We start from the raw sequence: 23,370 nt of genomic DNA on the forward strand, positions 1-23,370 counted from the left end.
AATTTACATGTGATAATCATTTAACTCATGTTCCTTGAGCTCTTCATTGTATCTGTATATTAGTGTTCTCTCTTCCTCCTCCTCTCCTTTATGTAATTTTTTCTTTTGATCATCCTTTCTTTATTTCTGGAACTTTGAGAAAGAATCTCATTGTGTAGCCTAAGCTTGCCTCAAAATTGTAGTGATCAGTTTGCTGATATTTCCTGAAGGATATGATTACAGATGTGAGCAAATAAACCATGAAAGCTTTTTTCTTAAAATCTTTTCTACATTTACACATTACTCAATTTCTTTGTCATTTTTATTGGATAGTTTATGTATATACAGTTCAAATATTATTCACTTTCCTGGTTCCCTTCTCTTCCATCCCCCCTCCCAATGCTTCTATGGGGATGCTCACCCTCCCACCAGCCCTCTCACACCTCAAAACCCTGGCATTCCTCTACACTAGGGAAAAGTGCCCTCAGAGGACCAAGGACTTATTGTTATCGTTGCTGGACAATTCCATCCTCTGATACATGGGCAGCTAAAACCATGGGTCCCCAAATGAGTACTATTTGGTTGGTGATTTAGTCTGTGGAAACTTTGGGTTAATTGCTGTTCTTCCTATATGGTTTTGAACCCTATCAGCTCCTTTAGTCCTTTCTCTAATACCTTCAGTGGGGTCCCTGTGCTCAGTCTGATGGTTAGCTGTAAGCATCTTAATTTGTATGGGTAACGCTCTTGCAGAACCTCTCAGGAGACATTCATATCAGGTTCCTGTCCACAAGCACTTCTTGGAAACAGCAATAGTGACTGGGTTTGTGGCTGCATATGGGATGGATCCACAGATTGGGCAGTATCTGCATGGCCTTTCTTTAATTCTCTGCTCCCTTCATTTCTGCTGTATTCCTTCCCATAATACTGTGGGCCCCCTTTTAAGAAGGAGTGATGCATCCACATTTTGTTTTTCCTTCTTTTTGAGTTTCATATGGTTTGTAAATTTTATTTTGGGTATTCTGAGATTTGGGCATATATCCACTTACCAGTGAGTTCATAGTATGTATGATTTTTGTGATTAGGTTATGACACTCCAGATAATATTTTCTTTCTATCCATTTGCCTATGAACATGAAGTCATTGTTTTTATTATCTGTGTAGTACTCCACTGTGTAATGTGTGACATTTTCTTTATCCATTTCTCAGCTGAGCAACATCTGGGTACTTTCCAGCTTCTAGCTATTTTAAACAGGGCTGCTAGGCATAGTAGTGCATGTGTCCTTGTTATGTATTGGAGTAACTTATGGGTATATGCTCTGGAGTATTATAGCTGGGACATCATTTTGAACTGTGTACACTTTTATGAGTAATTACCAGATTGATCTCCAAAGTGGTTTTACCAGCTTGCAGTATTAACAGCAATGGAGGAGTTTTTCTCTTTCTCCACACCCTTTCTTGAGTTTGCTGTCACCAGAGTTATTTATATCAGTCATTATGATTGTTTTAAGGAGGAATCTCAGGGTCATTTTGATTAGTATTTGTCTGATGAGAAAGGATGTTGAACATTGCTATAGGAGATTCTAAGCCATTTGAGATTCCTTGGTTAAGTACTCTTCGTTTAGCTCTCTAAACAGTTGTTAAATAGGATTATTTGGTTGTGTTCAATCTAACTTCTTGAGTTTATGTATATTTTCAATATTAGCCCTGTATTAGATATCCAGTTGGTGAATATCTTTTCCCAATCTATGAGTTGCCATTTTGTCCAGTTGACAATGTCCTTTGCTTGAGAGAAGCTTTTTAATTTTATGAGGTCTTTTTGTAAATTGTTGATCTTAGAGCATGAGCGGTTGCTGTTGTTTTGTTTAAAGTACTTCTTTACTTCAAGAGAGAAGAATCAAGCAAAAATGTGAAGAAAACAAAATCAAACCTCATTTTTGTTTATACTTCAATATCTTAATATTTGCGATGCACTTAATATTTTCTGATATCTTTTAAGGTAATTGGTAAAGTTTTCTAGCTCTGCCCTCTACAGAACCTGTACAGCTAGTCTTTTAATATTGATAGTTATGGCTATCTCCACACCAAGAGGCTGCTGATAGTTCTGTTAATCGTATTATACTTGCGTCCCCCAAATACTGGTGTACCTTGCAGCAACTGGTTTATAACATTCAACAATATCCTCTTATTGCATGTGTTCAGGAAATCTATCCGTGCCACCCCTGCCAACCCAGTGACAAACCTCAGTGGTTGTCTATGGAATCTTCAACTCTTGATAAAATGTTACTAGGCATAATACTTATTTCCTCATCATTTTTGGAACAAAATTTCATGCTAACCACCAAGGCATCACTTCCCAAAGACTTAAGTTCTTTGATATTGGTCTCTTCTGCATTACAACTGATTGATTATTTAGAGAAAAATGGCCAGCATTCACTTCCAACATAGCAAGTGTTTCAATTTAGTGACTTTAGTATTGAAATTTGTGAATTGAAAATTTTCTAGTATGTCCAGCAAATAAAATTTAGCTCATGGGGAAAGGGATTTTGGAGGATTCAGCCTAAGGCACTAGGTAAGAAATACAGTGCATTCCTCTATATTTAATGCAGTGAAAAAGAAATGAGAGATATAGATAGAGGGAGAGAGATACAGAGAAATAGAGAGAGACATAGAGAGAAAGGAGAGAGAGACAGGGAGAAAGGTGCTAGACAAGGTAAGACAGAAGAATCAGTAGATTTTGAAGATGTTATCTACTAGAGTAATTAGATCAGCTGAGAAGATATTACTAACAAATCACCCCAAAATAATCACTGGGTTTTGAAACTTGAGTTACCACTTTTCTTTTCTGTGGTTCCATGTGCCCCTCTGATATAAAGCAGAAAACTATTCTGAGGAAGCAAGGCTGATTAATATAGATTGTAACAATTCAGAGAGGTGATCAAGAGCTAGAAGATACAAATATAAAGTACAGAGGTCAGTGAACCTTATTGTTGCAAATCTGCTGGTGAGGATGTAATGAGAAATGTATTCTGATAACAATAGAAAAGCAAAAATTTTGTCCAATGAATATGGAAATAAAATGATGCTCAAATCAAATCCAAGAGCAAGAAGTATTTTTGCTTGATTGCCAGGAAAGTGAAGGGCATACAATTGATTGAATCAGGGCCATGGCTGAGAAATATTCCACTGGATAAGGGAAGTTTATTGAACAGGATATCTAGTACATATATGGCCACGATAAATTCTGTATGAAGGAAAGAGGTACTGAAGGGGTAAGATTTGGACAATGGATAGAAATGAAAAATAATATGCAGGTGAGAAATAATTAGACAGCTACTTTGATAGAGCCCTTTTCCAGTGGAGAAAGCAATGAGAAAATGCAATAGAGATGCTACACAGAGCAGTTTAAGTCAGATTCCAATGTTATTTCTCTTATTCCACAAAGGTGCTTGGTGCTTCAAAGGGATGGAAGGGTGCTTTGAAATAACTATTTCACTTCCACTGAGCAGCACTGCGTCAGGAGCGTGAACTATATCCTTAACATATTCTGTCTTCAGCCTGTATTATTATGCAATAAGGGACAAGTTGATGGTCTTAGTCGATAAGATCAACATTTCAATTAAGTCACATGATGTCAGTGTTGGACATTTCTAGCTTGACTTGTGTGTATTAGACCTAACCAATGTCAACAATGTGAGTCTCATTTGCAATGTAGTGAGTGGGGAGCTTTCTTCACCAACTGCAAACACACCAGTAGACAATCTCCATTCTCCATCACTGCTGCCAAACTGAAGAGAAAGTAGAATAAAGAAGGAGACATCTCACAATCCCTATTGCAGCACATTTTTTAACCACCTATATTGTTGGTAGATTTTTTAATCAAATACTCATGTGGTTTCAAAAACAGATATCTTGAAATTTCCACCACAGTTCTTACCAGTACACAGATTGTGCAGACACAGTTGTAAATTGTTAGTGATATCCTAAAATCCGAGGATGGTGGTCAAATGCCTTCCATCAGGCTGGCCTTGAAAGCACAGAACATCAAATCTAGCTGATTTCCTTCCAATAGTTCATGTCTGATTTTTTTTCTTAGTCAACCAATAAAACTTTCTTTTTGAGAATTTACAATCAACAGTATGAAATCCAGAATATCTGTTCAATGCAGGTTCTGGTTCATTATCATTCTCGTAAGTGTATTATTCCCCTAAAGTCCAGCCTTATAATTGTACCCCAATGACTGTCTGCAGGAATTGGGAAACACTAGAAGTTCATACAGATCATAATATTATTCCCATTAGTAAAAACTGTACACCCATTTTATATGAGGTTACATTGAATTGAGTTATTTATCAGTATATAAACAAACATGGTTTGTCAGGAAATATTATTAGGACCATCTTCCCTGCATTAATAAACATCTTACTCAAGGAATACCAATGCCAAAAGGATTAATTTCCTACAGCAATGTTAGAGAGACCCATGTGGCAGGGAGATCATTTATAGTCAGGATTCTTCTATGTCATAGGCATGCTACTAAACTCAATGATAGCTGAGATTATTCACAAAGTCAGAATATTTTAAAAATGACAGTAGATCTCAAAATTAAATACAATTCTAAAAATGCATCAGTTTTGCTCATATGGACTCAACTTTCTGAAAAAAATGTACAACTCTGTAAAGTAAGTTTTTAAAAAGTGCCATGTTATTGGTTATAGTTTTGTATTAGTGTTTGAGTACATGTCTATGAAGCATATGCCATTAGGTCTGAAAAAAGCCAGAAGAATCCTCAGTTCACTTGTGACTGTCAAAACTGATCATGGTTAGCAGAAAAGTAGGCAATGGAAAGTCAACAGTTCCTCTGGGAGAGTAGTTAGTACTCTTAACTGTTGAGAAATGCTTTAGGGCAAAGGCAAGTTTTTTAATGACACTTTAGTAGTACTAACACTGCTAAAAATTGCAACATCAATCACCTTCAAGTAATGTTGCAGTTTAAAAGATTTTGTTCGGAAGTTGTGGATTTACTGCAAAATCATAGACATAATATTTCTAACAGAAAAAAGAAAGTACTTTCCTTGTCTCATGACAGTGATAATAATTATGAAAAATGTTAATATGAATCATATTCTAGCATTATTGATGCTATGAGGAAATTATTGACATACAGACATAAATATGAGAATGAATTACTCACCATTCCTACAGAATTTGTGTCACTTTATGTTATGAGGAGTGTTATATGGTCTTTTCCTTATATCCATAATGCTCCTGGCTCTTACAATTAAGACAGATCTCAGCATACCTCCTCACCTGTATCAGAAATTACAGTGAAAGGGAAATTTCAAGGAATTTAACTTTTAACTTTAATTTTCCTATGCTGATATTGAGAACCAGGCAAAAACATCAAATTTTGTAAAGCGCACATTTGATGTTAAAATTTATGAGAAATGTTTTGGGTGTTTATTAGATGAGAGATATTTAAAAGAGGAAGATTTTACTTGAAAGAAAAAAAAAACTCGAATAATTGAAATGACACTGCTAAACTCCAGAAGAGCATTTGGCAAAGAAGTAAAAACCTCTAGCCATTGAGATGTCTGAAAGTACAAAGGAAAACAATTTTAATAGTAACAGTAAGATTTTATCCCCTCTTTGGGATTGAAGAATTCACAGTTTGGCCTTCCATTCTTGTTAAACTTGTTCCAGGAGTTTTCTCATGGGAGTTATGAGCTTTTGGGATAATATTCACTGACCAATAAGTGAGTACAGAATATATATACTCTTTTTCATCTGGATTACCTCACTCGGGATAATATTTCCTAGTTCCACCCACTGGCCTTAAAAATTCATAAACTGATTGTTTTTAAATGGTGATTAGTATTCTGTTCTGTAAATGTACATTTCCTCTACCCATTTTTCTGTTGAGACATCTAGATTGCTGATGCCGAGCAGGGCCTGTCGATAGGAGACTAGTATAACTCTGCTCTAAGATGCTTTGCCTGCATCTGACTAAGACAGATGCAGATGCAGGCAACTATTGGACTGAGCCCAGAACCCCAATGGAAGAGCCAGGGAAAAGACTGGAGGAGCTGAAGGGGATTGCAATTTCATAGGAAGAACAACATCAACAGCATCAACTAACCCGGACCCTCAGAGCTCCCAGGGACTAATCTACCAAAGAAACAGTTTACATGCGTTGGTCCATGACACATGCTATATATGTAGCAGAAGAGTCTCTTATCTGGCATGAGTGGGATCTGAGGCTTTTGGTCTGTCCTGCAGAGGTTTTTTTGTTTACCCCAGTGTATTAGTCAGGGTTTTCTAGAATCACATAATTTAAGGGTGGTCTCTATATAGTAAGGGGATTTGCTGATGACTTACAGTCTGTAGTCCAACTCCCCAACAATGGTCAGCAGCAGCTGTGAATGGAAGTCCAAGGATCTAGCAGTGTCTCAGTCCCACATCTCAGACAGGTGAGGACAGGTGAGGATAGTATCTTCCATCTTCCAATGTCCTTATGTAGGTCTCTAGCAGAAGGTGTGTCCTACCACATTGTACCACCATGCCTACCTCTAGGACTTGCTTTTTCCCAGAAGACCTTGAACAGAGAGATCTCCTTGCCTTAGTCTCCTGGGATTCATAGCCATTAAGTTTCAGTGTCTCCATGTCAAGATCCAGGTCAGAAAATTGTATTGCCCATCTTCAAAATAAGGATCACAATCCAATTCTGTATTGTAGATTATTCCAGATATAGTCAAGTTGACAACCAGGAATAGCCACTACTCCCCTTATAGGGGAATGCAAGAGTGGTGAGGCAGGAGTGAGTGGGTGGGTGTGGAATCACCTTCTCAGAGGCACAGGGTTTTGGGGTATGGAGGAAATATCAGAAAGGGGACAACATTTAAAACATAAAAAATATAGTAATTAATTATAATAAGCAAAGAAATAATAAGAAAAACAGCAACAACAATATACTTAAATATTCCAAAAGGGACTTTATTTCTCTCCACATTTAATTTCATTCAGGATGTTTTTAGGATATTTGTATATATTCATCTAAAATTGTATCTTAATAAGGACCACTTTTTAACGAGCAGGTATACACCACCATACTCATATGAATATGCTTCTCATCACTCCCCTTTTCAAGATGATGTCTTACTATTATGAAACTTCTTGTGCCTGTATTCCTCAGTATTCAATAAATATGTATCCAGTTGTCGTTCGCTTGCTCTTTGGCTATAAATAAATTCCCAACATCAAGTGCTGTTCTCCAAAATGTCTCAGAAAGACGACTATGTTGAACTCTCTTAGATTACCACAACTAAGAGTTTTAGTGACAGTCTAAAAGTATTAATGAATATTAAAAATAACAAAAATAATTGATAACAAACATTCAAACAGAAGATAAATGTCTTAATAACTGAAGATGTATTATGTGGCACTAAAGTAAATATATATTATTGAAATTTGTCTCTCATATTTTGTTCTAGAGTCATTTTGGAAGAAATATTAAAGCAATGTAGGAATCAAATGTCCTGTATTAAACATTCACATTGTATTAGAAGAATCAGATAGCAATTAACGCTTTAGAAAAGTTTACAAAGCTACTAAAAATTCCATGGAAAAACTTCATTTTAATCTTGTGCCAACTGACTCATAATTTCTTTTTTTTTCTTTTCTTTTTTTCAGAGCTGGGGACCGAACCCAGGGCCTTGCGCTTGCTAGGCAAGCGCTCTACCACTGAGCTAAATCCCCAACCCTGACTCATGATTTCTTAATCTCTGTAATAACCCTGAATTCTTTTTGTCACTATTTATAAAAGCAAAACTTTCTTTAGTATGTACATGTAAATCTTTATCTGAAGAAAACAATGTTAAGATAAAATCATAGGCCTTATATATCAATATAATTGCAAACGCGTGGTTCTAAGGATGAAATCCAACACTTGCAAAAATAAAAGGCAAAGCACTGCATTTTGCTCTAGCAACGACAGTAACATAAAGAATGTGGGTGTGCTTTTATGTTTGTCAGCAGGCAAAGTTTAAGTCAAAAGGAACTTTGGTTCTTGTACTTTCATTATATTTTCTCTCACTAGAAATATGTATACTGTAGAGTGCTTTTATGATTTACTTTCTGTCAAAGGTCTACTGACTGGCTCACTTCGATGCAATAGAATCTTAGTTTCCGTGGAGGGTACTGAAAGTGAAAGAACATATTTAGCTTAAAACTGAGTTAATATCAGTATTGCCAAAAAGAATCTTTCATGATTTGCTCTATTTTTAAATCCACTCATCAAAGTAGTCTAGTAATGAGATTAAAAAAATTGTAACAAGAAAATCTGAAGCAACCTTTCCATTAGTTCATCCAGAAGGAATTAAATCACTGATGTTTGCATCACTCAGCCTTGAAAGGATTTATTCCTAGTTTAATTGTAACATGCTATGCCAAGTTTAATTGATATGTCTCAGGGAAACTTGCTTTTTTTGAACGTAACTTGGAGAAGTGGATTTGTATCATAGGAAAGATATGGGAGAGGACTGCATGGACAGGAGAGAGGGGACATTATATAGGGTATTTAATGAAAGAGAGAAGAATTTTGAAATAAATAATAGAAAATCTGAAATGTACAACAACAGAAATTGAATAATGCTAACACGCAATATCAAGATTTCAAAATTTTGGTTTAAGCCTATATATTTTCTAAGTATATATGTGATGTAAAAGATACTTTAGAAATCGAGTTATGTTTATCCTAGAAAACATAATTATCTTACCAGCTACTGGGAGGAAAAGAGTAGAGGGAGGGGAAAGAGGGGACAGGATCGGTTGTAGGAGGAGAACAAAATGAGAGGCAGACTGTCAGGAAATTGAACAGATGTGTAGAGCAATGAGGGATAGGGAACAGTAGGTAGCCTCCAGAAAGTCCCAGATGCCAGAAAAGCCAGAGGCTCCCAGGAAGCAAAGGGGATGAGATTAGCTGAACTGTCCAACAAAGGGAGGAAGAAACTGTAGAGACAATATCCAGAGGTTAGGGAAGGCCCCCAGTTGGGGGATGGGATCTCCAAATTTTAACTCATCCCCAAATTTTAACCTAGAATTCCTCCTGTCTAATGGCAATAAATGGAAAAAGTGCAGAGCAGAGCCTGAAGGAAAGGCCTTCTAGAGACTTCCCCACCTGGTGATCCATCCCATGTACAGAAATCCAACCCAGACAGTATTGCTGATTTCAAGAAATGAATGCTGACAGGAGACTGAGAGAGCTGCCTCTTGAGAGGCTCTGCAAGAAACTGATAAATTCAGAGGCAGACGCTTGCAGCAAATTATTGAACTGATTGATACAGCACAATGGAACTCAAATTGAGGAGTTAGAAAAAGGACTCAAGGAGGTGAATAGTTTTGCAACCAGCTAGGAAGTACAACAATCTCAACCAACTAGACACTCCAGAGCTCCCAGGGAGTATACCATTAATGAAAGGTACACACTGAAGGATCGATGGCTCCAGAAGCATATTTATCAGAGGGTGGCTTTATCTGGCATCAATGTGAGAAGAGACACTTGGTTCTGTGAAGGTTAGATGGCCCAGTGTAAGATAATGCCAGGACAGTGAGGTGGAAGTGGGTGGGTCAATGGGGAACACCCTCATAGAAGTGAGTGTAGGGGGAATGGGATATGGTTTTGCATAAGGTAAACCTGGAAATGAGTTAACATTTGAAATCCAAATAAATGAAATATCCAATTAAAATGAATAAGTAAAAATAAGAAATTAAATTGTTGTTTATTTAAGGAGGAAAAGCTTTGTCCTGCATGCAAAACAAAAGAAATTTTGAGAGGAATGGGATGTCTTCATGTTGACTTCTCAGCACTTAATGCATTCAGTAGGAAAGATGACAACTGTCTTCTTTTCAGAAAGACCGTAGGCACAATGAAACAGAGGTCATTGGTGACCCATAATGAAAACTAGCATGTGTTCTGGGACAATCTAAAAGTGTTAATGTTTATCACCATAAGAGTTACCTTCGATCGCTGTTGCCAGAAATACTGCCCCATCATTGCTGGCTGTGTGTTGCCACTTTCACAGCTTCAAGACTTCAACTAATAAAGTCCTATTAGTTATATAAATTGGAATGCAACTGAAATGAAAAATATTTGCAAGAGTACACCAATACAAAATGAAGCATACATATTGCACCCACAATAATGTTCAACTAATCAATTAAATTAAACATTTATATTTCTACTCTGTGTGTACTCACAGCAAAACATTTCTCATCATCCATTATGTGTCTCAGGCAGCCTCAGAGGATTCTCATTGATCTTTAACAATTGTGATGACTTGTGTATAATATGATGTCGTAGAAAACAGGGTACTGCATCATTCTTTCAATGACTCTGAAGAAGAGCATACTTTAGATGTCCCAAGTAGTATAGGTTTTGTCTTTGAGATGACTCTCTAAATTCTTTTGAAAAAAATAACAAGAGTTAAGTTGTATTCTTGGGTCCCTCTGTCTTCTGAGAGGCCCAAATTAGGATCTAGCTCAAGGGGAGGCCCCAAGACATGACACACACACTGAGGCTATGGGGCATTCAGGAAAATAGACCAATCCTGACTTTCCTTCAATAGAATCAAAAGCAGTTCAAAGAGTCATCTGCTGATATGTGCACCCAACCAATGAACCATGACTTCTCTGATTGAATTAAGGAAAAGCTAGAGGAAGCTAAGAGGAGGGGAATCCTATCAGAGGACGAGCGGGCTTAGATAGCCTAGACCCCTGTGATCTCTCAAACACTGGATCACCCCCCAGGCTGCATATACCAGCTGAGATGAGGCCTCTAACACATATAGAGAAACCGTTTCCTGGGTCTGGGTTAAGTCAGAGAAGGTACACCTAATCATCAAGAGACTGGAGTCCCCAGGAAGTTTAGATTTCTGTTGGATTGGGTGGTGTTGGGCAATCCTCTATGACACTGGAGGCAGGGTCATGAGAAACTATGGGATGTGGACCTGTCAGGGGGTGGTGTGGACTAGGAGGCGAATGTAACCTGTGGTGAACTTTTTGAAAATTTTCCATCAAACTTCTTGTTTTGTTGAAAGCTAGATGGCTCTGTGATCACGGAGATAACCACACATTCAGGCATACCTTGGCTTGAGGTTTTAAGGGCAAGAATGAATAATTTGTCCATTATCTCTGAGTACCAAAAGTACTTTCTTCAATGAGAATACATTTTTAATGACAATTTCATTTGTAGAATCCTGATTTACCTACTATCATATTTTTATTTTATTTTCCTATTAAATATCTACCATGAAGCATAGAGCTTCATATTTTCATATCCCTATTCATGAACTACATGTTTCATAAATTTATTAACAAATTTGTATTCATAATCTGGATGGCTTCTTTTGTACTGATGAAATGGCAAAATGTTGTGTGTGTGTGTGTGTGCGTGTGTTGAAATAGCTTGATATCCCCATCTAAAGTATGTTTCAATGGTTTAGGTACTTTATTCGTCATGGGTTGCCTCTGAATACCAATCTTTCCATTGTCTTCTGTACACCAATTTCCATGTCTTTTACTTACATGTATCTTTTTGGTATTCAAAGACAAATTTCTTCCTCTAATTACCAATCATTGACTATGAAATGCTGGTTTCATCTAAGAAAAAGTTCACCATCTTTTGTAATCACAAATATGCACATTATAAACATATCACGATTTTATTTTTCACTAATCAGTATGGGAGAGTTCACACATGCTAATTAGGATGATGTGTAATAAGAAATCTCATCCATGCTGGTGAAAAAAGACACTAGTACTGCCCCTTTAGAAATCAGTTTGGTTTTCTTTTTTTTTTTTTATTAACTTGAGTAATTCTTATTTACATTTTGAATGTTATTCTCTTTCCTGGTTACGGGGCCAACATCCCCCTAGCCCCTCCCCCTCCCCTTCTTTATGGGGGTTCCTCTCCTGATCCTTCCCCCTTTACCGCCCTCCCCCCAACAGTCACATTCACTGGGGGTTCAGTCTTAGTAGGACCAACGGCTTCCTTTTCCACTGGTGCTCTTACTAGGCTATTCATTGCTACCTATGAGGTCAGAGTCCAGGGTCAGTCCATGCATAGCCTTTGGGTAGTGGCTTAGTCCCTAGAAGCTCTGGTTGCTTGTCATTGCTGTTCATATGGGGTCTCAAGCCCCTCCAGCTCTTCCAGTCCTTTCTCTCATTCCTTCAGTGGGGGTCCTGTTCTCAGTTCAGTGGTTTGCTGCTCGCATTCAACTCTGTATTTCCTGTATTCTGGCTGTGTCTCTCAGGAGAGATCTACATCCAGGCTCCTGCAGGCCTGCACTTCTTTGCTTCATTCATCTTTTCTGTGAATGGTTTACCTAAAGTTACAGGTGTACCATTGTTGGACATACATCCATGGGAATCCATGTCATATTATAGAGATACTTACTAGTTCCTCTTTGCTGCTACGATATTCACATTATTTATAATTAGGAAATAATCTATCTTTCCATAGTGGAGAAATTGATAATATAATATGTTATATTACAAAAATGTTGTCAAGCTCTTAAAAATGAAATAATGGGACTCATATTAAATGGATGGAACAAACAAACAAACAATAAGAACAACAAAAACAACAAGAGCAAAACCTCATTATGAGTTATCCAGAACCTCAAAGACAAATACATTCTCTATCAACTTATATTTGGATGTATTAAGATATGAAAAAGGCATATAAGAATGAGGATGGAGGGAAGGATTTTGTGAGGATTGAGAAATAATATAAATAATTATGTGGATATTTGGAAGTGACATTGGGATGAAGCAATTATATGGAGACTGGGGAATGAAGAGGAAAGAGTGGAATATTAAGGAGGACAGCTAAAACTATGTGTCATATCAGTTCGTAATATATAACATAAGTAAAAATAGTAAAAGTAATTTTAATAAGTAATGGGAGGGAATGACCAAACTAGACATCTCTTCCCACCAAATGAAATCTCCAACCCAACGTATTGGCTACATCTATTATATTTTTTTGGCCAATGAGTCCTCATTGTAATGCTCCAAACACTTCAAACTATTGCCTAAGCTATTGATTGCTCCACACAATTGATGATGGCTCTATTGTTGAAGACAACACCTACATTACATTTGTATATAGGACAAGCAGGAGACTAACTAAAACCTTTACCTTTTGAATAGTATTGCTGGTACTGAAATGTATTATGCATAGTTACTGAGGGAAAACTTAAACACCAACCAACCTCTATACTATCTGATCTACCACACTCAGCTGCCTACAGGATATACTGCTTCAACAGTGGCACCTTCAAGAGAGTAAGCAAACACTATCTGACTTGATTTGAGACAATGAGACAGAACACATTTCTACCATTGTTCTCATGACAAAATGGTGGAGTATAAGGCTTAAGCAGGTATTATTGTCTGCTATAGAAATGTAGCTATGAAATGATTCCTAATAACATTCTATTATACCTATATATTAATATATTGCTCTACTGTCATTACAAAAGTGAGCATAGGCAATAGATGGGACCAGATACAGAGATCTATATATGCCAATATACAGAGTGGAAGACCTTGGATCACCCTCTGTAAATGAGTCATTACCATCCAATCTCTTCCTTCATGCCTCAGGAAAGATTTGTAGAAAAAATAGTAGAAATATTGTAAGGCACAATGATACGGGGAGGAATCCAAGCAAGTCAGCAATAATGTTGAGATATAACAGGACTGATACATATATGGACTCATATAAATCAGGAAACCATGCACAAGATTTTTACAGGTTTTGCCGGTCAAAATAATTTGGGGTCCATCCACTAATAGCTGAAACTGAATGTGATCTTCCTCGCTAAGAAGCTCTCTCCACTTACCAAATTTTCTAATATCAAAAACAGTTTCATGGGAGTAGAATACACACTTAGGCAGGGGTTTCATTCTAACTTAATGAGTCAATAGTAATTTTGAATTTTTTTTGATTCATAATATGTTATATTTTTAACCATGCTGATAATTTCTCATATATTATGATACCAAATTTAATATCTTCATGGGATTTTTTCTATAAGCGTGTATCTCTGTGTGTCTATTTGCTTCTTGTGTTTTATCCTTTCTGATTCCTATCATTGTTTGTACTGTTTCAGTCTGGTTAGTTTTTTCTTTTCATGTTTTCTAATGGGTGGAATGAGAACATGATAAATTAAGTCATTGTGGAGTTAGAAAGAATCAGGAAGGACAAAATAAGGTGGCATTAGAATATATTGTCTGAAAAAAATCAATTTTCAAAAATTACTAATTCAAAAGCTAATATAGATGCCATAGTCATTCATTTTCAGGTATTAAAGTTTAACTGAGTGTGTGTGTGTGTGTGTGTGTGTGTGTGTGTGTCTGTGTGTGTGAGTGTGTGTGTGTGTGTGTGTGTGTGTGTGTGTGTTGTGCCATGACGACAGGTAACGGTCACAGTAAAAATTTGGGGAGTCAGTTCACTACATGTGCATGTATATGTATTCTTGAGAGCAAAATCAAATTGCCAGGCTTAAACAGCAATCACCTTTGTCTGAATTGTCGGGGTGACAGGATGCCTAGGTAGCCCAAATATGTTTAGAAGAGGAGAGGGAGAATAGGGGAAGGGTAGTGGGAGGGGTGGTGATTTGGGAGGGTGACAGCAAGCAAAATGTGAAGGGAAGAAATAAAATTAAAATTTAAAAAGTTAAAAATAATTTCACGTATATATGTTCTAGTTGGATAAATATGTAACTCAGAAATCTAATAATATCATGGGTCTCTATTTCATTGGAGGGGAGTTTAAAAATCAATGGTATAAATATGAAGGGAAACTAGTGACAGACTAAGTGTCTTAGTAAGGCTTTTACACATGAGTAATGCAACTCATATAAGGATCACATTGAATTGTGGCTGACTTATAGTTTCAGAGGTTCAGTCTATTATCTTTAGGGTAGAGGCATAGCAGTTTTGAGGCAGACATGGGGTTGTAAGGGTTGAGAGTTACACTTATATTATGAAGTCAACAAGCAGAATATTGGATCACAGATAGCTGAGATGTGGTTATTAAAGACCACACACACAGTGACACACCTACTCCAACAAAAGTACATCTCCATATAGAGCCACTAGCTTGGCCAAGCATATACAAACCACTGAATTAAATGGTGATGCTAGTAGAAGCTGAGGTTTGCAGAGTGAATATGAGGAAGGATAATTATCCCTAAAGTCATTTTGAAAAAGGCACATGGAAGCAATCTTCTGTAAAAGAGACTTCACTACACAAATATACATATAAACATTTTTCAAATAGGATTAATTAGTCATAAGACAATGATTTTCCACTGGACATTATAACCTAACAAATACATAGTCCAGTGCCAGTATCAGTATTGGGTTGTCTACTTTGAATTTACTTTCCAGAGAATTCCCATACAGTCTAGCCCATTACAAACTTTCTTGCTTACCATACAGAAATTGAAATTGAGACCCGATTGCTGAATTCAACACATGCTTAAGTCAAAGAACAGAGATAAATTTATTTAGCATTGACCAATAAGCTTGATTCGGTTGTGTATTTAGTGGATAACTTTCATAGTACCAGAATATATGAAGCAGGCAACTGCAGGAAAGATGTAATCACCACATTGTCAAGCTTGGAAATACTTCCTGCCAATTAATTTCAACTGATATAATGACGAACTGCCTATCATGAGAATAACCAAAATTTTTAAATAGAATTGTGTCCCAAAATGAAATCTATAATCGGCACTGTTTTCTCTAGTAGGATCCTGCACCTAAACACGGACTCCATACTACTTGCACATCTACCACTATTACTGAGCTAAGTCATACTGATTTAAACCAACCCATAATAAGTCGTAATCGTACAAATAAGTTAGTGTACCCATGAAAAATATTCAGAGAATAGTAAATTATGCATACACATGTATACTTGTATAAAGTGAGTAGGCATATTTCATTGTTTAAATGGGAAGGCAGTGATTCTTCTTTATATTATGTAAGTTAATACATGTAATTTTCATTTTAGCACTTATAGTATATTTTCTGTGTAAAACTATGTGGCCCAAAAATAATGATATACACAAAATAGTTGATAGATTCCATAAACCTATATGGATGGTTCTTTCCATGGATTCATGATCATTAAATAATTAAATGAATGCATGTAGAAGAAAGTATGATCATGATATGCATTAATGCTTTTATGAGCTTAAATGGGGGAAGGATATCAGGAAAGGAAATGTGAGTGATGCATCATGATTCCAAATTGCTAGCACCAATATACTATGTAAATTTTATGATGTTTCCCTTGACCAGTTGTGGATATTCCTTGAAAAAAATAGAACTCAAATTGTTGAAATCCATAACATAATATAGAAAAGTAATATTAGAATTAATCATATGTAAGCAATTATTAGTGGACAATAATTATTTCCTTAAATACTCTCTCTGATTTTGCATCAAAAATATTTTAGAACTGTTACAAAACAATGTATGCATATATATGTAAGAGAGGAAATAAATTCTTTAGAAACAGTATTATTTTAAATCTAGGGAAAAACTATACCCTACCAAAGTTTAATAGAAAATTCCAGACAAAAAAATCTTTAACATGGAAAGGCAAGGTAAACAGATCACTTTTTAATAGAGAGTTAGTGGTTGAAGCCTCTTTAGTGTATTCATCCTGTAGGGAGGCTTCAGTGGTTGCTTTAACAAGGAACTGATTTGTCCAGTAAGCCTGTGAGGAAAAAAAAACTTGGGGGAATAAACTATCCTCACAGGAAGTTCTGAGGAAATAATGCATTCACAGGCGAACAGTATTCACCTTTTGTGCTGAATGCCTTCATATCACAGAGTGCATCTCCACATAGTACAGAGCCTGTTTTCTGGCCTTAGTGAAAACAAGTCCGTTTCTTGGCAGTGAACTGAGAGAAGTAATGGATATATCTGTAGGAGGAATCTGCATCTAGAGCTGTCAAGAACACTGCTACCTCCTTGAATTCTTAGGAAAATAACATGGTCATTCTCACATTGAAAGATTATTTTTAAGTAACTTGTCACTATTTTTAATTAGTCATTCTATTCATTGATATTCCAAATGATATCTCCTTAACCTGTTATCCCTTCACAACACCCCATCCCATTTCCCTTCCCCATCCACATTGCCTCCATGAATGTGCTTCTCCACCCATTCAACCATTCCTGCCTCAACACTCTAGCATTATCCTATGGTGGGCCGTAAAGTACCTAGTGCCATTCCTCCTGTGGATGTCAGATAAGGCCATCCTCTGCTATACATGTATATAGAGCCCTGTTGATCTCCAGATATACTTTTTGGTTGGTGGTTTAGCCTCTGGTATCTCGGGGTAGTCTACTAAATTCACATTTTTCTTCCTATGTGGTTACAATACACTACAGCTCCTTCAGTCCTTGCCGTAGCTCTTCCATTGTGGTTCGCAAGCCTCAGCCTGATGATTGGCTGTATCTGCAACTATTTTGCTTAGGTGCTGATAGACTCACTCAGGGAGCAGCCATATCATGCTCATATTTGCAAGTGCTTCTTGACATCGACAGTAGTGATGGGTTTTGGTGTCTCCAGACGGTACGGATCCCTAGATAGGGCACTCTCTGGATGGCCTTTCCTTCAGTTTCTCTTCCATTTTTTTGTCCCTGTCTTTCCTATTGGCAGGAACATTTCTGGATTAAAATTTTGAGATGGGTGAGTGGCCCCATTCCTCAACTAGGGGTTCTGCTTATTTACTGCAGGTGTTCTCTTCAGGTTCTATCACTCCTTTGTGGGTTATTTCTTCTAAAGTCATCCCTGTTTGGTCCTGGGAGCCTCTTGTTTTTTTTTTTTTTTTTTTTTTTTTGTTTTGTTTTTTTTTTTTTTGCATCTGGGAATTCTTATTAGCTATACTCATTTCCACAGTCCCTACTACTATTTATTTTTATACAGTTTCCTGACTTTCTGTATTTCCCTTCTATCCCTTGCAATACCTGATCTTGTCCCTTCTTTTTCCCTCTCCCTCCTCACTTCCTTCCAGGTCCCTCCCTTTCTCTATCTCCTGTAATTATTTTGTTCTCTCTTCCATGTAGGATCGATGCATCCACATTTTGGGCTTCTGAATTCTTAGCCTAGATATCCCTCAACACCGTGTCCATAAACAACTGAATGAATATTGAAAATATGTTACATTTGCACATTGAAATGTAACTCACTTCTTGAAATAATGAAATCGTGGAACTCTTACTTAAGTGGACAGAAGTAGAAAAACGTCATCCTGAATGAGAAAAATCATCCTGAGTGAGGTACTCAGAACCCCAAAGAAAAATTTAGATGTGATCAACTGTTTCTTAGCTTTTTTTTTTATTAACTTGAGTATTTCTTATATACATTTCGAGTGTTATTCCCTTTCCCGGTATCCGGGCAAACATCCCCCTCCCCCCTCCCCTTCCTTATGGGTGTTCCCCTCCCAACCCTCCCCCCATTGCCGCCCTCCCCCCATAGACTAGTTCACTGGGGGTTCAGTCTTAGCAGGACCCAGGGCTTCCCCTTCCACTGGTGCTCTTACTAGGATATTCATTGCTACCTATGGGGTCAGAGTTGAAGAAGACCTCAGAAGATGGAAAGATCTCCCATGCTCATGGATTGGCAGGATTAATATAGTAAAAATGGCCATTTTACCAAAAGCTATCTACAGATTCAATGCAATCCCCATCAAAATACCAATCCAATTCTTCAAACAGTTAGACAGAACAATTTGCAAATTCATCTGGAATAACAAAAAACCCAGGATAGCTAAAGCTATCCTCAACAATAAAAGGACTTCAGGGGGAATCACTATCCCTGAACTCAAGCAGTATTACAGAGCAATAGTGATAAAAACTGCATGGTATTGGTACAGAGACAGACAGATAGACCAATGGAATAGAATTGAAGACCCAGAAATGAACCCACACACCTATGGTCACTTGATTTTTGACAAAGGAGCCAAAACCATCCAATGGAAAAAAGATAGCATTTTCAGCAAATGGTGCTGGTTCAACTGAAGGGCAACATGTAGAAGAATGCAGATCGATCCATGCTTATCACCCTGTACAAAGCTTAAGTCCAAGTGGATCAAGGACCTCCACATCAAACCAGACACACTCAAACTAATAGAAGAAAAACTAGTGAAGCATCTGGAACACATGGGCACTGGAAAAAATTTCCTGAACAAAACACCAATGGCTTATGCTCTAAGATCAAGAATCGACAAATGGGATCTCATAAAACTGCAAAGCTTCTGTAAGGCAAAGGACACTGTGGTTAGGACAAAACGGCAACCAACAGATTGGGAAAAGAGTTTCTTAGCTTTTAATTCTTACAAATGCCTGTAAGAATCCTTAAATTCTCAGTGGTAAGATATGGAGTAAGGACCAAGGAAGGATGGAAGGTTTTCCTGAATAACTAAAAGATATAATTAAATCTGGAGATATTTGATGTAATATGATATTGGAATAGTAATATTAAATATAGAAATGGATGAAAGTAGGGTAGGGGAAGACAGAATCTGTGGACCATCTGAAAATGTTATAGAAAGCACTACAGTAGAGGCTCCTAAATATGTAATATATAAATGGATATTCTTAAAATACATCACCAAAAATGGGGAGAGTACAACCTTACTGCCTTCTCTTACAACCAAAACCCCTCCAGTACCAAAAATGGGTTACATGAAACTGAGTTCTGATGACTGAGATCTCAGAGAAACTCTCAACAATATATGTTTCTACCCACATTATTGGTTGCTTTACAAAAACTGATAGCGAATCCATATTGATGGAACCACACTTACCTATCTCATTGAACATGAAGACGTTTCAGTTGGTGACTAACTGGGAATATTCACCCTTCTAAATCGTGTTCATGGATTGGAAAATTTATTCATACTTCCTAAAGAGAAAAGGAAAGAGGAACATACCTGAAATCCTTCAATTTACATGGTGAGCTCTCTACACTGTACACGGGTGCAATAGTGGTACAAATATGTTGAGAGTAAGTAACAATTATTTGATTGGATTCAATGCCCAGACCATGGGACACATTCCTGACATTGCTCATAAGGTCAAGGAAAGGGAAATACGTAGATTGTGGACCAAGGGACATACCAAACAGCGCTTTTTTTTTCAAGCAAAAAAAAAATGTGCAATTTAAAGAATCCTGGTGACATTCTGTTATTCCCTTTAATAAGTATATTGCTCAATCATGATCTCAGTAGCTACTATCTGTTATAGTTGTGAACAAAGGCAGAGCCACATACCTGAACATGGTGCAGAGAGTAAAAGAGATTTGATAACTCAATCATAAATGAAAATTCTCTATCAATACTCTCCCTTCACCTCTCATGAATCTTTGTGTTAGGAGAAATCTAAGAGCCAGTGGGGATGGAAACAATGTCTTCCAGATGAAACAGACCTAACTAACTCACACATGATCACATATAGATCATGGCTACATGCATGTGATTTGCATAAATTTGATAAGTCCCCACTACTGAGAGAAAAAGCTAAACATGCTCTCCCATCTCTAACCATGAACCTATTTCCAATATACAAATGTTTGTATGTGAGAAATTAAATTAAAATGGTGGAGTCTCATTGATTACAGAAATCACATTCATAGAAGGTATTACTCAAATTAGTAGACAGCCAAATCATATGATCTCAGTGGTAGCTTAACAGTAAATTTTTGATTCCTAATGCTGTGTCTCTCAACATTAAAGCATATATAATGGAACAAAGGAGAAAATCTGCCCCAGTAAATTTCATGATAAGATGATGATGTATACACACAATAAACTTTGTTTGCTGGACATAGAGAATTCAACTTTGAGCTATTCAGGAAAGTTTCTCTGGTGGTTTTCATTCATAATGCCAGTAAACACTATTCAGGCTCCTTTTAGAAAAAAATAATGGTTTCCTTATCCATTAATAATCTTTATATGCTGAAGTAATTACTGGCCTGGTAAAATGCACTAAAATTTCAATTGTGCAAAGTGTAATTTTTGCTTAACCAACCATATTATTAATTAGAAGTGATGCCACTTCTACAGGAGAGAGTTTAGGAATGATACTACAAAATGGTCAATAAACTTGGCCAGGGAACTTAAAGATCCTAGCAGAGAACACACTAATGTTGTTTTTCTAAATCTCCATTTTATCAAATTCCCTTTTAAATATTTCTATTATGTCCGTCAGTATGTGTTGCTAATTATTTTAGTAGATAACAGTTTTATTACTAATGTTTTTGTTTGAACAATGATAAATAAGTACATAAAAAGGTGTGAATAAGCATCAGGCAGTACTCAGACACAGTTGGGAATTCTAAAACTTCCCATACTGGGTAAAAGCTAGAGGACAGGAACGAATGCTATGGGATGTCTGTATAAAAGACCTGACTGTTGTAAACACGGCTTCCTACACTTAGGGTTACAAGTGTACCCCTCACAAAATTGAGCACAAATTCAAGAAAGGAAGAAGGAGGGCTTCTCAATATTCCAACTCTATCTGCGCACATTCTTACTAACATAGATATTGTTACCTATACGAAATGGGTAGCAAGTATCCTGTTTCCTTAGAAATGGGGTCACTGGTAAGGATAAACAACATATTTCAGAAAAATAAAACAACATACAACAAAATCAGAGGGAGCATCATGCCAAAGGAGAGAAACTCAAAACATTTTAATTAAAATCAGGAAAAAGACAAGGAAGCTTTTTCTTCCTTTCCTATTCAGCACAGTATTAGGAGATTCCTTTGAATATGGTATGATTTTATGCATAAAAGTTCCTAAATGTTTCAGAAGAAACCTGATAATGCTGATAATTACTTTCAGCAAAGTAGCAATATAAACAAATTAATGAAGATTCATGTCCTGAAATAACAAGTATTTTGAGGAACAAATGGTAGAAACAATATCATTTAGAAAACATTATATATAATACTCTTATATATAATATATAACAACATGTTATGTAAAATATTTCATATGTATATATTTGATGAACAATAATATCCTTCAAACAAATTAAAAAATAGTGCTATAAAATTTTATGGAGACAAAAAATTTTACCTATAGAATAAACCTGAATAATAACCAAAATTCAGGAGGTATTGGCATGCCAGATTTCAAATTGTACTATGTAATAGCTATAGTAATAAAACCTATACTGAATGGTGTTACTTTGTTATTTCTGTATTAATTAACCTTTTTAGAAGCAACAATCTTAGGAAACCCTCAGGCTGCTGTTGGCTTGGATCAACAAGAGCTTGCATTTTAGAAATATTTTTAAATTCTTAATCCCAAAGAACATTTTTAAATAAAAAACAGATTACAATGAGTAAAAAAAAATAGGACGTCCCACTGAGGAAATCTGTGACTCAAAGCCTATTATTAGTCTGCATTGTTTCGTCTGTACACATCTTAGACCATTCAGTTTAGTGTTTTTATGGCATACATGAGGGGGCTAACAATTGGGTCTCTAATCCTTGTTTCTGTTCCTTTTCCTTCTTTTGGATTGCCTTGTCCACCATCAATATGATGTTCTTTGTTTATCTTATTATATTTTATTTTGTTAATGTTCAGATGTTATCCCTTGGGTGTTCTTTTCCTTATGAGAGACAGAAAGGGAACAAATCACAGAAGGGACAGGAGGTGGGGAGAATGTGGGAAGTGTTAAAAAATAAGGAAAACTGTGATCATGATATTAAAAAAAGATTAAGAATGGAAATGAATAACTGGGACAAAAATGGATTTTCAGTAAAAAAAATATACAACGTCATTTTATAATGAAAAACAAAATACAATTCCCAAAAGACCAAAAAGCATACAAACAAACAGAAATAAAAGCAAAGACATAACCTTGTGGATTTATCTGATGGAACATGGCCAACGTTCCGAAACTGAACCCCCCAAACAACCTAAAAACAAATCTGCATTCTACTTTGCATATCTTATGAATTTCATCCAAATCACCGGATCAAAGCAAAGTACAGATTAAGTATCCAAAGAAAGTTCTTTCTAATCCACCAGTTTATTGTTGAATCTGGGAAAGATTTAAAAATAAAAACGTATTAACAAATAGCACATACCTAAATACACTAAAGTACAGTAATAACATTCAAAATAGATCACCTTATGAGATCACAGAAGAAAAAGGTTTATTATCCTGTACCAGTCCATACACTGTATGTATGTGTGTGTTTTTGTGCATATAGATAGATAGATAGATAGATAGATAGATAGATAGATAGATACATACATACATACATACATACATACATACATAGATACAT

The 23,370-nt window shown here is 36.4% G+C and overlaps 1 long non-coding RNA gene across 1 annotated transcript in view; it reads right to left on the minus strand.

Moving 5' to 3' along the window:
- The window catches only part of LOC148007685 (uncharacterized), a 104,961-nt gene that overhangs the window by 63,244 nt on the left and 18,347 nt on the right, over positions 1-23,370 (minus strand). The window contains exons 2-3 of the long non-coding RNA XR_015646673.1: positions 19,872-19,969; positions 5,171-5,286 (exon numbers count right to left, since the gene is read on the minus strand). This is a non-coding gene — a long non-coding RNA (uncharacterized LOC148007685). The remainder of the gene's footprint in view (positions 1-5,170; positions 5,287-19,871; positions 19,970-23,370) is intronic.

The sequence above is a fragment of the Rattus norvegicus genome, chromosome 1 (genome assembly GCF_021556685.1).
Source record: "Rattus norvegicus strain SHRSP/BbbUtx chromosome 1, alternate assembly SHRSP_T2T, whole genome shotgun sequence".
NCBI lineage: Eukaryota > Metazoa > Chordata > Mammalia > Rodentia > Muridae > Rattus > Rattus norvegicus.